Genomic DNA, 16,483 nt, shown 5'->3' with positions numbered 1-16,483 from the left:
CTCAATGAAGTTACAGGGAAATACTTTTTAAACCAATAGGAGGAAATATTTTTTCACTCAGAGAATAGTTAAGCTCTGGAACGTGTTGCTAGAGGTTGTGGTAAAATTGGGTAGCGTAGCTGGTTTTAAGAAAGGTTTGGACAAATCCCTGGAGGAAAAGTCCATAGTCTGTTATTAAGACATGGGGGAAGCCTCTACCTGCCCTGGATCAGTAGCATGGAATGTTGCTACTCTCTGGGTTTTGGCCAGGTACTAGCGACCTGGATTGGCCACCATGAGAATGGGCTACTGGGCCTGATTGACCATTAGTCTGACCCAGTTAGGCTATTCTTATGCCCTTCAAATTATTGCCTCTTCTTCCTCCTCCACTACTTATCCAAGCTGCTTGAGCATGCTGTTTACTGCCATTGCCATGACTTTCTTTCATCTCGAGCTATTCTTGACCTGCATCAATTGGGCTTTTGCTCTTTCCATTCTATGGAAACTGTCCTTGCTAATGTCTCCAATGTCCTGCTCCTGGCCAAATCCAAGGGCATCTACTCTGTCCTCATCCTCCTTGATCTATCAGTGGCATTTGACATTGTAGATCACTGCGTACTCATTGATACGTAGTCATCATTTGTTTTCCAGGGCTCTATTATTTCATGGTTTTCTTCCTATAGCTCCCATCACACTTAGAGTGTATGCTCTGGAGGATCCTCCTCCATTGCCTTTCCGATATCAGTCAGCGTTCCTCAGGGCTCTGTCCTGGGACCTCTTCTTTTTCCATCTACACTTCTTCCTTTGGCACTCTAATCTCCTCCCATGACTTCCAGTACCATCTCTATGCTGACTACTTACTAATTTACCTCTCTATGCTTGAAATTGTAATAGGAATTCAGGCCCAAGTCTCTACCTGTCTGGCTGACATTGCTATCTGGATGTCTCACTGCCATCTAAAATTAAATATTGCCAATACTGTCCATATCTTTCTCTCTAAACCTGCCTATCCCATTCCTCAATTCTCTGTTTCAGTGGATAATGCTCTTATCTTCCCTATCTCGGCTCACAACCTCAGTGTAATCTTTGATTCATCTCTTTCCTTCTTTTTGTATATCCAACAGACTGCCATAACTTGTCACTTCTTTCTATACATTGTTGCTAAAATCCGGACTTTCCTTTCTGAGCATGGCACAGTTCAAATTCCTCTTTCTAACCTTACAAGTGTATTTGCTCTGCAACTCCTCAATATCTCTCTCTCTTATCTCTCCCTATACTCCAGCCCAGGAACTCCATTCGTTGGGAAAATCTCCCCTGTATGTATCTCTCCTCTACCACCAATTCCCGTCTCCATCCCTTCTGCCTTGCTGCGGCATATGCCTGGATCAACTTGCCTGACTTGTTATGTTGGGTTCCACCTCTGGTGCTATTGAAATCCAGGTTGAAGGCCTACTTTTTTGAAGCTGTGTTTAAGTCCTAACCCTATCAACAGGTAAAGCACCATATTTGTTTCTCATTCCCTGTAGTTCTCTATCCTCTCTACCTCTTCATCCCTTTGTATTTCCCTACATGAGCAGCATATGTTGATTCACCATTTTTGACCAGTTTTTCTGTCATAATTAGATTATAAGCTCTTTCGGGCAGAAACTGTCTCTTGCGTGTTTAATATAAAGCGCTGCAAGCATCTGGTAGCAATATTGAAATAATAAATAGTAGTAGTAGAAAGCTGGCCTGAGAGAGGGAATCCTTGTCTGGCCCTTATTTTCTCTGTCACAGTATCAGCTACTATGAAGCAAGTCCAAAGCCTGTGTGCTAACTGTGAGGAACATCTTCCTATACAATTGGCACACAGTAAAACTCTGCCATGCAGTAAATGTAGTAACAGTATGGATGCACTTACCACCTGCTATGCATAAAGTACTAAAGTTCCCAGGGTATGCATAAATAACCAAACTGCTTGTACCTACACATGTAGGTGCACCTGTCTATGTAGTTTTCTATAAAATGGCTCTGAAATGAATGGTGTATAGTTTGAAGGTGGGTGTACATATGGTATGAGGAGGAGCAGGGCATCCAGTTACATGTTGAGAAGAATTCATAAATATAGATTGGTACTTCAGTCCTTGATTTTTAATAAACTTGACTACTGCAATATTGTGAATCTCGGCAGTCCATCAACACCCATACCAGATTTCAGAAGCTGTCAGCAGGCTATGGCAAAGGAGATAACCCTCAAATCCAGCATCTTGGCTGTTGAAGAGTCTACCAGTGACTGGTCATCCCCTATTGTTCTGGTGCCTAAACCAAATGGGTGCATGTGGTTCTGCATAGATTTATTAAAGGCAAACACAATTTCCAAACTTGAGACATATCCAATGCTGGGTGATGTCACTTATCTTGATGGGAGGGTTGAGGAAGGAGCTCTGACCTCCAGTAGCTCTATACCCCCTTCTATGTGAAGCTATGAACGGAAGAGTGGAGAAACACCTCAAAAGTTTTTTGGAGAGTGGGAAAACTTAGATGCTGGCGAAAAAAAGACCTGAGGAAAGCCCCTCTCAAAATAGAGGCCAGGATAAAATCAGGCTTCGACGTGGACCTGGAAACGCCCATGAGACGCCTTGTGAGTTGGGAGAGAGCGCATCAGGCAAGACTTAAGGATCCTGCGGTTTCGGCCATAAAGGAGGAACTTCAACAGTGGGCTCTGTAAATAAAGAGTGAAGTGGCTGGGGTAAAGGGGAAAATCAAAAATGCTGTAAAAGAAATGAGACATAGCCAATGCCAAGGGTTGATAAACTTATCAAACATCTAGGAGGTGCCCAGTTCATTTTGAGATTGAGCCTGACCAAGAGGTATTGGCAGGTACTTCTCACTCCAGCCGCCATGGAGAAAGCAGTCTTTTTCATTGCCTCAAGGCCTGTTCTAGTTATCAGTGCTACATTTTGGCCTTCATAGAAAGAGATAAATTGCTAGTTTTAAAGAATTACTTTAAATATATTTTTTTAAGTTGATTTTTGCGGGCAGCCAATTCAAAGTTTTCCAGATGTAACGAGAGCCACTCAGGAACGTAGGAAACAATTCTTGGCCCTGAAATCTAGGGTTTTGGCTATTGGAGCAACTTTTTTCCTGCATTTTCCCTGTAGATGTATTTTACATTATCAGAGTAAACAATTTATATTTTTTAATCATTCCCATTTGGAAAAATTTCTATTGGAACATGAAAAATGGGTAATTAAAATAGAAAATAGATCACAATGTTTATAGTTAGGATGGTAACTGGATTTCCCTCAGAAATCATTTACTTTTAGTTTATCCTCGCAAATCTCTCCTTGAAGTGGATTTTAGAATCAGTTCCTTTCTATTTCTAATATTTCTTGTAAAATATGTTTCACAAATGTTATTCTTTTCTTGTATATCTATATGGCAGATGGCAGATGAAGTTCAATGTAGAGAAATGTAAAGTCTTGCATGTAGGAAACAGAAACCTGAGGTACAACTACACGATGGGAGGGCTGGTAATGGGTGAAAGTAGCCTAGAAAAGGACTTGGGGTTGTAAATCTTGCAAACTAGCATAAATGCTAGAGACCGTAAGAGATATCCCTTCTTTTCGAGCAAACTCAATCGTGCTCTGTCAAGGGATCTCACATAGTGTTTTACTTGATGACATGCAAACTGCGCTCCACAGGTCTCCCCCACCTTAGCTTTACAACCTGCCAGGGACTACCAGAGCATCAAGGGTAAATGGGAAAAGGAATTGCAGATTAATCTGGGATGTAGTCCATACTTTGAGGGCGACGCCTGGGGTGACCCCGTGTGCTTGGTTGCGGGAAACATATTATAGGGTGACCTTACGTGCTTATTACACTCGTACAAAGATGTTTTATAGTGGAGGTCTTCCTACACCACTATGTCATAAATGTGGGACTTGGGGGTCATACTTTGGGACATGCCTTTTGGTTCTGCCCCATTATTCAGCGCTTCTGGAGGCGTATAATCTCTTATATGTCAGGGTTAATTGGGAGAGTCTTACGCAGTACCCTGGACCACTTTATCTTGGATTTGCCAGAGGCTTTTGGCCATTTACCTAGGGGGCATCAAGCTTTGTATAGGAAGATGAGTTTACTGGCCAGGAAATGTATTCTTCAGTGCTGGACAGTTCCGGACCCTCCGGCATATTGGCATTGGCAGAACTAATTGCATCAGTTGGTCATTTGGGTGGCGCGAGATGCCAGAGGGTCTAGGAAACGAAAGATGTTGTTTTTTAATATATGGGAGCCTTATCTGCAAGTCTTACATCCTAAAGGTCGCAGTGCGGTTTTAAGATGGGTGTCCTAATTTGTTAGTTAGTTGGGTTGGGAGAGTAATGGTGAGTACTGGTGGGGCAGGGTGGAGAGTATCATTGGGGGGGAGGAGGGGGGGTTTGAGGAGGGGAAATGGGGTGTATTGAAGGTTCTGGCAATTAGTCAAAGATAACGCTTGGCTGAGGAGATGGTGCGATGAGGAGGGTTTCCACTTTGTTAGGAACTGGACTACTTTCCTGGGGAAGAACAAGCTCTACAGAAGAGATGGACTACACCTTAGCACAGCTGGGACGAGGATGCTGGCACGCAACGTCCAGAACGTCATAGACTTGGCTTTAAACTGAAGAGAAGGGGAAAGCCGATAGTCGAACTGACCTCGACACATCGGACATCAGTACCTGACAAGGATACTGACCTGGGACATTGGGAAGGAAAGCTTGGGACTGAGTGTGTATGTTTTGAAAAAGGACATCGGACATCAATACCTGATAAGGATACTGACCCGGGATATTGTAAGGGAGGACTTGGGACTGAGTGTGTATGTTTTGAAAAAGGACCTAAGGACGCATTGCAGGGACCGAGGGCACAAATGGAACTCGTAAGAGGCACCAACATGGAACAACAGGAGCCAGAGGAGCAAGGACCTTGTGAAATAGAGACCAGAACTGAGAGAAAATTACGAGAACAAGTGGTGCAGGGGAAACAGGCTGAGGACGTCACAGACACACAGCAGCAGGAGGAGGATGAAGCTCGGGGGCTGGCAAACCATGAGGAGGACTGCAGGAGTACCAAAACACGAGGAGAACAAAAAGAGAGGGCAAAAAACTGGGTCTTAAACTGCCTGTACACAAATGCTAGGAGCCTGAGGGCCAAAATGGGAGAACTAGAAATCACTGCTAGCAAAAAGGACCTAGACATAATTGGAGTCACAGAAACGTGGTGGACTGAGGAAAATCAATGGGATGTGGCCATACCAGGGTACAAACTATACAGGAGAGACAGGGCACATAAAAAGGGTGGAGGAATAGCGCTGTACGTAAAAGACTCCATACCCTCAACCAGGATGGAAACAACAGTACAGGCGGATGGCTTGGAATCACTATGGGTTAAGCTACAGGGAGGAACTGGGGCAGACATTAAAATGGGTCTGTACTACCGCCCACCAGGACAACCTGAAGAAATCGACCAGGACCTGGAGGCAGAACTGAGGCAGGTATGCAGAAGCGGAAAGGTGATGGTGATGGGGGACTTCAACTATCCAGGGATAGACTGGAGTATTGGGCACTCAAACTGCGCAAGGGAGACCAAATTCCTAGAGGTCATGAGGGACTGCTTCATGGAGCAACTGGTCACGGAACCAACACGGGGTGACGCCACTCTTGACCTAATCTTCAACGGACTAGAGGGGCCAGCAAAGGAGGTGACAGTATTAGCCCCGCTAGGTAACAGTGATCACAACACGATCCAGTGCAGGCTAGAAATTGGGTCATCAAAGGGGAAAAGAACCACAACGACGGCACTCAATTTCAAAAAAGGAAATTATGATGCCATGAGGGAAATGGTGGGAAAAAAACTCAAAGGTAACATAGGTGAGATGGATTCCGTAGAAAAAGCCTGGACCTTACTCAAGGGAACTGTGCACGAAGCGCAAAACCTGTGCATCCCCAAGTTCAGGAAAGGGTGCAAAAAAAATAGAACAAAAAACCCAGTGTGGATAACAAATGCAGTGAAGAAGGCGATAAGCGACAAGAAAGCATCGTTCAGAAAATGGAAAAAAGACAAAACAGAGGAGAACCAAAAAGTGCACAAAGAACACCAGAAGGAGTGTCACCGAGCGGTTAGAAAAGCAAAAAGAGAATATGAAGAGAGACTGGCAGAGGAAGCAACAAACTTCAAGTCGTTCTTCAGATACGTCAAGGGGAAGCAACCGGCAAGAGAAGAAGTGGGACCATTGGATGATGGAGACAGGAAGGGAGTGGTAAAGGAAGAGAAAGAAATAGCTGACAGGTTAAATGAGTTCTTCACGTCAGTTTTCACGAGGGAAGATATAACCAACATCCCAGAACCTGAAGAGAGCGTAAAAGGAGACCAAGATGTAAAACTGGTCAATTTAGAGGTAAGCCAAGAAGATGTACTCAAGCAGATAGACAGACTAAAGAGCGACAAATCTCCAGGTCCGGACGGCATTCACCCAAGGGTACTCAAGGAACTAAAAAACGAAATAGCGGAGCCACTTCGACAAATATACAGCCTATCCTTAAAAACCGGAGAGATCCCGAAGGACTGGAAAATAGCAAATGTCACGCCCATCTTCAAGAAGGGCTCAAGGGGAGACCCAGGAAACTACAGGCCAGTGAGCCTGACCTCAGTCCCAGGAAAGATGATGGAGGCACTGATTAAGGACAGCATCTGTGAACACATCGAAAACAATGAGCAGCTAAAACCGAGTCAGCATGGCTTCTGCAAGGGTAGGTCATGCCTCACAAACTTATTGCACTTCTTCGAGGGGGTAAACAGCCAGGTGGATAAAGGGGAATCTATAGACATCATTTACCTTGACTTCCAAAAAGCCTTCGACAAGGTACCACACGAAAGGCTGCTTAAGAAGATATGGAACTACGGGGTACAAGGGGTGATCCACCGATGGATCAAAAACTGGCTGGCGAACAGGGAACAGAGGGTTGGCGTAAAGGGCCATTACTCAGACTGGAAAGGGGTCACGAGCGGAGTTCCGCAGGGGTCGGTGCTGGGACCGCTCCTGTTCAATATCTACATAAACGACCTAGAGGCGGGAACCAAGTGTGAGGTTATTAAATTTGCAGATGACACCAAACTATACAGCAGGGCTCAAACCAGGGGAGACTGCGAAAATCTCCAAAAGGATCTAACGCAGCTGGAAAAGTGGGCCGAAAAATGGCAAATGAGCTTCAACATAGGGAAATGCAAGGTCATGCACGTGGGGAAAAAGAACCCGATGTTCACATACAGAATGGGGGGAACACCGCTAGGGGTCAGTAACCTGGAGAGAGACCTGGGAGTGATGGTAGACGCAACACTGAAGGCATCAGCGCAGTGCGCTACAGCATCAAAGAAAGCTAACAGAATGTTGGGTATCATTAAGAAGGGTATTACGACCAGGACGAAGGAAGTCATCATGCCGCTGTATCGTGCAATGGTGCGGCCGCATCTGGAGTACTGTGTCCAGTACTGGTCGCCGTACCTCAAGAAGGACATGGCAGTACTTGAGGGAGTACAGAGAAGAGCAACTAAACTGATAAAGGGAATGGAAAATCTCCCATATACCGACAGGTTGAAGCAGTTGGGACTTTTCTCACTGGAAAAGCGGAGACTTAGAGGAGACATGATAGAAACCTTCAAGATCCTGAAGGGCATAGAAAAAGTAGACAGGGACAGATTTTTCAAATTAAGGACCACCACAAGTACAAGGGGGCACTCGGAGAAATTGAAAGGGGACAGGTTTAGAACAAACGCTAGGAAGTTCTTTTTCACTCAGAGGGTGGTGGATACATGGAACGTGCTGTTGTAGACAAGAAAACATTAAATGGTTTCAAAGAAAGTTTGGATAGATTCCTAGAAGAAAAAGGGATTGAAGGGTATAGATAGGTATAGACCACTACTCAGGCGATGGGCCTGATGGGCCGCCGCGGGAGCGGACCGCTGGGCAGGATGGACCTATGGTCTGCCTCAGCGGAGGCAACTTCTTATGTTCTTATGTTCTTATAGGATAAGTGATTCAGGTGGGGGGAAGGGGTGGTGTGACATTTTTGGGGCTCTTCTCTCGGCCTACTTGTATTGATGTCTGTCCTGTGCCCCCTCTCGCTGATTGTTTGCAGCAGGTTCCTGCTCTCTTATTCCTGTATCCGCTTCATGTACTTTAAACCTTCTTTGTACCTTCTTTGTTGATTGTCCAGCTCCTCTTATTATAAACCGCCTCAAACTACTATGGTTTTGGCGGTATTTAAGAATAAATTATTATCATTATTATTATTATTATTACAGGGCTTTGGAGTACCTTTCCACCCTCATTAATGTCACTTGCCCTATGTAGAGAAGGAAGGGGAGGGAGTTTGGTTGATGTTACTCTTTTATTGTATATGCTTGTTCTATTATTGTATATGATGCATTATTATTTGTACTGTGCACCTTTGGGGTGCGCTGGTGTTGTATTTGCTGTGTTTGCATCAATAAAAATTGTTTGAACCTAAGGACTTGGGGGTACTGGTAGACAAGACAATGAAACCGTCGGCACAGTGCGCAGCGGCCTCTAAGAAGGTGAACAGAATGCTAGGTATTATCAAGAAAGGTATTACAACCAGAATGAAGGAAGTTATCTTGCCGTTGTATCGGGCGATGGTGCACCCGCATCTGGAGTACTGCATCCAATATTGGTCGCTGTACCTTAAGAAGGACATGGCAATACTCGAGAGGGTTCAGAAAAGAGCGACGATATTGATAAAAGGTATGGAAAACCTTTCCTATGCTGAAAGATTGGAGAAACTGGGGCTCTTTTCTCTGGAAAAGCGGAGGCTTAGAGGGGACATGATAGAGACTTACAAGATCATGAAGAGCATAGAGAAAGTGGAGAGGGACAGATTCTTCAAACCTTTGAAGACTACAAGAATGAGAGGGCATTCAGATAAATTAAAAGGGGACAGATTCAGAATCAATGCTAGGAAGTTCTTCTTCACCCAAAGGGTGGTGGACACCTGGAATGCGCTTCCAGAGGGTGTGGTAGGACAGAGTACGGTATTGGGTTTCAAGAAAGGATTAGATGTTTTCCTGGAGGAAAAGGGGATTGAAGGGTATAGATAGAGGATTAATATGCAGGTCCTGGACCTGATGGGGCGCCGTGTGAGCAGGCTGCTGGGCATGATGGACTTCTGGTCTGACCCAGCAGAGGCACTGCTTATGTTCTTAAGTTGATATGCATAATTGAAATTACTAAATAAAATAAAAAAAGACAGCAAAGTTAAATAATTCAGCAAGCAGTAGCATAAAAAGGAACATACAATTTTTTTCACTTATAATGCAATTAAGTTCTGGAATTTGTTGCCAGATGATGTGGTAAAACAGTTAGCGTAGCTGGGTTTAATAAAGGTTTGGACAAATTCCTGGAGGAAAAGTCCACAAACTGCTGTTAATAAAGTTAATTTGGGGAAGCCACTACTCAGTGATATAGTAAGGGGGCGGGGGCGGACCACCCTGGACACCATCTTCAGGGGGTGGTGGTGCTAGCACCAGTGCCTCTCCTTCCCTGCGTCCCCCGACGTTCCTCTTTAAACATTTGCCGGCACAAGCAGCATCTTCCACCTACTGCTTGCGACAACGTCGGCTTCCTTCTGACGCCATGTCCTGGTTGCAAGGCCAGGACGTGCTGTCAGAAGGGCACTGACGCCAGCAAGATCAGCGGGTGTAAGGTGCTGCTCGTGCCAGTAAACATTTCAAGAGAAACGCGGGGGGTCCAAAGCAGCGGAGAAAAGTGGGGGGTGCATGGCACAGTGATGCAGGGTGCCAACCTCCCTCGATATGCTACTACGGTACTACCACTACTTATCCTTGGGAGGAAAGCAGCTTAGAAATCTTTCTACTTTTTGGATCCTTCCAGATACTTGTGTGACCTGGATTGGCAATTGATAGAAGCAGAATACTAGGCCTAATGGCCCTTTGGACTGACCCAGTATGGCAGTTCTTATGAGCAGAAGCATTTTGGATATAGAGGGAAACCAGTAACATGACTCCAGGTCAGTTATCCCTAACACTCTGGCTTTTGGCTCCTATTGGATAGACCCTTTCTGCTCTCAACGTTCAGCAGCACTTGATTAGAAGCAGCTGGAGCTCCCTGAAACAAACACAGCCCCTGTGCTTGTAACTGGTTTGGCAGCTTTTAGTCACTTTCCTGCCAACAATGTGAGAGGGCCACTCACCCTACTATGCTCTCATAAATAGAATATGAATAGCACTGCATCCATTTGGCACACACCACTACCGGTAGAACATTTTCTTTTACTACCTTCTCTTGTCTTTTTTCTTTGCTAACTTCTTCAAACTATAATTTATTTTATAAAAAATGTGTTCCCCAATTTCCTTCCTCTGTGTATTTTGGTCCTTTTTGTTTGCAAACCTCTTTGATGTAGTCCAGTAAAAGACTGTATGTTGAATCAGCAAAGAATAGAATAGAATACGATGATGCAGTTAGGAGGCAAACTTGAGCATATAAGCCAGGGATTTTACCAGCTTCGCCCAGTACTCTGTAGCTCTCATCTGTGCTCTCTTTCTTCAAAGCAATGACTGTTGGAAAGAATACAGATGCGGCAGACTTGTCCTACCAGACAGTCTAACACTAGAAAAAAATTGAACTGAAGGTACTGAAGTCGGAATGAATCAAATAAATGTTGGTCTTGTAGTAAAGCGACGGGTACTCTGGTCCATTTACTTTTTCAACGTGAACTTTTGCAATATTATTGGCAACAGGTTTGGGATTCCATTTGCTCATTGATCTACATTCAAGAGCCGCTAACCACAAACATTCTTTTGCTGGACCGTTTTGCTAAAAAAGTACATCAATCACGGATGAATAGGCTAAATTATTACGAATTATGCTTAACTTAGCAATAAAAATAATTCTTAATCACTGGAATTCAGTAAGTCTCACTGCTAAGTTTGAAAGAGCGTTTGCTGGAAAAAAAGGGTTGTTTGCACACATTTCAAAAGATCTGGAAATCTCTCATAAAATATAGTGACATATCATATTTAAAATGTTGACTATCATCCCTTCATAATCATTAATGTACATCCATGCTGCTAGTTAGTTATTTGCTGTTGTTGTTGTTAGTTTATGGTAGTTATTACCATATTTCCCCGCATATAGGCCGCCCCTCTGCATAGGCTGCACCCATGTATAGGCCGCAGAAAAGGGCGGCCTATGTTTAGAAGATAAACATGGGGCGGCCTATGGCGGAAGATAAGCCACCCCATGGTATTAGCCACGGCTTATCTTCTGGTGCCTCCCCTGCCTTTTAAAATCTTCCCCCATCCCCACCCCTAGTACCTTTTCGGAGCCCCCTGGAAGGCGGACAGTGAATCTCCAGCAGTGCAGGGCAGCCTTGATCTCTTCAGCATCCGGCCTGCCCCGCACCACCCGCTGAATGGCCAACATCAGCTCTCGCTGGACTCGCGAGACTCACGGGACATGCGAGAACTGACATCAGTCACTCAGCAAGTGGTGCGGGGCAGGCTGGATGCTGAAGAGATTGAGGCTGCCCTGCACCGCTGGAGATTCGCCATCCGCTGACCAGGGGGCTTCGAAAAAGTTACTAGGGGTGGGAGCGATATATATTGGGAAATACGGTAGTGCTACCATCATCTGTATACTGATTTTTGTAAACAAATTTCATTATTGTGATCTGTTTATATATGATCTGTTTGTAATTGCAAATATAATAAAACTTATTGAACTAAATAAAAATAATTTTTATATTTCAATTGTATTGGTAGCATGGAATATTGCTACACCTTGGGTTTTGGCCAGGTACTAGTGACCTGGATTGGCCACCGTGAGAACAGGCTACTGGGCTTGATGGACCATTGGTCTGACCCAATAAGGCTATTCTCATGTTCTTAATTTAAATCCTACTCTCTAGTATAGTAGTTCTCAACCTTCTGTTGTGACACAGTTGACATACAAATGTTCATGTGTCGCACACTGAACACTAAAATTCACAGCTGACCGAAGCATGCCTAAATATTTCATTGTTTAATTCTAAGTTTAGAATAAATGTCCAGCTGCAATGGAGAACTTGGGACAGGATCTCTTGGGTTCCCCTGCTACTGCTTTTCCCAGGCTCTACAGCCTGTTCTAGGGCTGGTGGTATCAGCTCAAGTGAAAACATACTGTGTAGGGTCCAGTGCCTCCCCCCCCCTAGCTTCCCTGTAATGTAAGTGGTATAGCCCCTGCCACAATTTAACCTGTGTATCGCAGAATTCAATCATCCAAGCTTGTGGTGGAGGCTTTTGATGTCAAATGGATACTCTGGGCTTTTCCCATATGCCACTGCCCATATCAGATTCTGCCTGGATTGGCCACTGTTTGATGCAGGATACTGGACTAGATGGATCATTCATATGACTCAGTATAGCTATTCTTATGTTACATTACATTATTACATTACATTAGAGATTTCTATTCCGCCATTGTTCATAGATAAAAGTAATGATTTTGATGAAAATGTCTACCTAATGACCCATCTACGAATCAGTCTGGAAAAATGCTGACTATCTTGGATAAGGACTATTATTATTCAGACCCAGACCACTTGGGGGTTACCCTAGTTTGGGGCATATATGGAGATGACATGAGAAACATTCCTGTGGTTTGATCTACAGGCCAGCAGAAGATGAAAGGAGAGAGAAGAAGAAGAGCTCCACATCATTTCCTGTGTCAGGCCTGCTGCACCACCCTTTACCATCAGGGAGAAGGCTTTAGTAACACTACAGGTTGAATATTTTTAGTTCTGTGATCACAATCACAGCTGAGTTGTCAGTTGCTTTTGTCAGTAGGGAGTGTATTGAAACCATATGATGCATATTCATTTTATTTTTAAATGGAGGGGCCATTTTTGTCCCCACAGTTCCCCAAGCGCTAGTATATCCCTTACTGAAATTGCTAATAAATATAATTGAAAATAAATAAATAAATGGAGGGGCATTTTCAAAAGGGTGTCCAAATCCAAAATAGCTTCACTGCTTTCTGGACAGCTACATGATCCCTTACCAACAGCACAGACATTTCTATCCATGACGCCATGAACTTCATTCCCAAGACTGTTGACCCTTTGAAGAAATGACATTTTACTATTATGGACATTCCCTTCATTTACTTTTCTTATTGAGGCTGTATTTCCATCGCTGTGTTTCATCATTCACACCGACGGACTTGATGTCATAACCTCCATGCTTATATCTGACTTAGTACTGTTAGGCTATTTCATTTCTAGTCAGCATTAGTGTTTTCATATATTACATCTGTCCACATATTATATTTAATTCTTTTTTATTATTATTATTATTGTTCTAGTCCTATATTCATTAGTTATTGTGCCATTTTGTCATAACACACATGCACATAAATGAACCAGTTAAATTTTGAGATGCGAAGCACTCCATACTAGCTCCTCCTACCTTAAAGTGGTAAAATTGTACAATTTAACCTATATATCACAGAACGGGCTAGATTCTCAAAAAATTGTATTAAAAACCAATGGGCCGCTGTCACAACCGTTATTGTGGTGATTTTTTAAAAAAGCGAGTCATTCGCCAAAAAAACACTCATGCGAGGAAAGTTTGGCACATGGTTTGAGATTCAGGATTCTGGGCTAACTGGACCATTGATCTGACCCAGTAAGAATATTCTTATGTTCTCATATAATACATCAGAAATGTTCAATATTCAAAAAAATGCCTGAGAGCCTAAGTAAAAATGATTTTCAGCTAAAAATATGCATAAGACTAGTGTGCTTAAATTTGACTATTTATAGTGAAGGCACTCAGTCATGCTCTTCTAAACATAGATAGTGAGTACAAGACATCAGTGCTAGCTGGCTTAGACAGCAATCACTTTTCCTTTCATCTGAGAAAACAAAAATTCACTCGGATTCCACTTTTTGTTGCCACACTGTTGATGCAGGGGTATGCAGTAGCAACCTATCTATAGCCCCACTTCACTCTCATCATCATAAGAAGCTTATGAACCTGCTCATATTCTCCTGAGAAGATTAATAATAATAATAACTTTATTTTTGTATACCGCAATACCACAAGCAGTTCAGAGCGGTTTACAGAGGAAGAGACTGTACATATACAGCGATGTTACAGAAAGTATAATCAGGTACATTGGTAACAGATTTCAAACTGAATTGGTGACCCGAGGGAGGTTAGGAAAAGTCCGGAAATATGTCAGAGATACAGCAGGTAATATCAGTGATAAGCAAGGTGGTGGTGGGGGGGGGGGAGGGGGTTAGAGAAATTTATCAAAGAGGTAAATTTATAAAAACATAATGTATTTTCATCATATCTCTTCTTTTCTTTGGTTTATTTATCTTTACACATCCGGGGGGTGGGGGGTTGGAGGGAGGGGAATAAATATTGATAGTGATATTTGGGTAACTTTATTCTTTATTTGTATTATATATTAGGATATATTATGATATTATTATATGCAGGAAAATGAAATTATTGAATGATATTTTTGTTACCTGTATAGATAATAGCGTAATATGTGGAATATCTTTTGTTCTTTCATTTGTATGACACTGTTTTTGATTAAAAAGCAATAAAGAATTTTTTTTTAAAAAAAAGGTAGGTTTTAATAGATTTTCTGAAGGCTTGGTAAGAGGGTGCACTTGAAATGAGGGTGGTGAAACATTTATTCCATTTGCCAGCTTGGAATGACAGTACGGGACACAGCCATCATGGATCACTGTTAACACATTATTTTACCACTAACTTGTGCTATTTTTGCGCAGGTCCCATTTTATGCAATGAATAACTGGGGTTAACAATAAAATAACATGTCTTAATGGTAGCCTATATTGATAACTTCTCTCCTAAGTGGCATAGGAAACCTTGCTATTACAGATGTTTGCGAATTGCAAATCAAAGGTTGGAATACTTCTTGAATGGAGAAAAAACATTTATTTATTATTTATTCAATTTTCTATACCGTTCTCCTAGGGGAACTCAGAACGGTTTACAAGAATTTATTCAAGTCCTCAAGCATTTTTCCCTCTCTATCCCAGTGGGCTCACAATTTATCTAATGTACCTGGGGTAATGGGGGAATTAAGTGACTTGCCCAGGGTCACAAGGAGCAGTGTGGGTTTGAACCCACAATTCCAGGGCGCTGAGGCTGTAGCTTTAACCAAAGTGCCTCTCTAGAAATCAAAATGTAGTAAAAGTGATCCAAGTGTAGGACAATTCAGCCATTGTGATATCACTGATGAGGTTGGCTCTTGACATTGGTGGAATGAGGCATTATGATGTCACAATACCAGCTCTAGTTATCAGAGGCTGTAACTTTTCATTCTATTTTCTATACTGTTCTCCCAGGGGAGCTCAGAATAGTTTATATGAATTTATTCAGGTCCTCAAGCATTTTTCCCTGTCTGTCCCAGTGGGTTCATAATCTATCTAATATACCTGGGCAATGAGGGGATTAAGTGACTTGCCCTGGGTCACAAGGAGCAGAGTGAGTTTGAACCCACAACCTCAGGGTGCTGAGACTGTAGCTTTAACCACTGCACCACACTCTCCCCTTGAGAAACACAAAATACTCTCATAGCTTCCAGGAGCCTGTGACCCAGTGGTGTAGCAAGGAGGATGCGGGGGGAGGAGGTGGACTGCCCCAGGCGTGGTCTTCCTGAGGGCACAACACCCCTTCTCCTCTTCATTCCTCCCCGCTCCTCCCCACTCCTCTCCTTGTTGACTGCGCCCCTTGCCTTCCTCTGTACCCTTTTTACTTCCCCAGCGTGAGTTTGCTGCCTGCGTCGGCATCAGCGCTCTCTCCGACCTCACTCCTGGGTCCCGCACCTAGGAAATGACGTCAAAGGGTGAGCCGATACCAACGTGGGAATGCTGCTCATGCTGGAGAAGTTAAAAAGGTGCGGGACAAGGGAAGGGGCCACCGCCCCGGGCGCCACTCACCCTTAATACATCACTGCTGTGACCTGAAGCCACCAGCATCACAAGGCTGAAAATCCAATTTGTAAACTAAAATGGCAAAAAAAAAACAAAAAACATTTATATAAGTTTATGTTTCTAATTCATATTTTCTTTTTTTCTCTATTTCAAATTATTTATTTATTCTTTATTTAATTAATTTTTCAATATTCTGTTAAAATTGCTATTCAAAAGTTCCTTTAATGTTTTTACTACCAGTTGGATCAAATCTGAACTTTTTCATATTTTCATGGTTTTTCTTATAGCCAAAAGGAGCCAAACAGCCTTCTCTTCTTCGGACCAAGCTTTTTATGCCGTTTTGATCTAGACGGATTAACTGTGCCGCTCACATCAAAGCCGACGCAGCTAGCGTTTCACAGATGTCTTCTTTATTCTAACTCTGATGCATCTGGGCAATATGTAATTGGCACCCCCCTCTTCTGCAAACAAAAAAGTTTGATTTGGTATAACAC

The sequence above is a fragment of the Geotrypetes seraphini genome, chromosome 2 (assembly GCF_902459505.1).
Source record: "Geotrypetes seraphini chromosome 2, aGeoSer1.1, whole genome shotgun sequence".
NCBI classification, from domain to species: Eukaryota; Metazoa; Chordata; class Amphibia; order Gymnophiona; family Dermophiidae; genus Geotrypetes; species Geotrypetes seraphini.
This window is presented reverse-complemented; position numbering follows the sequence as displayed.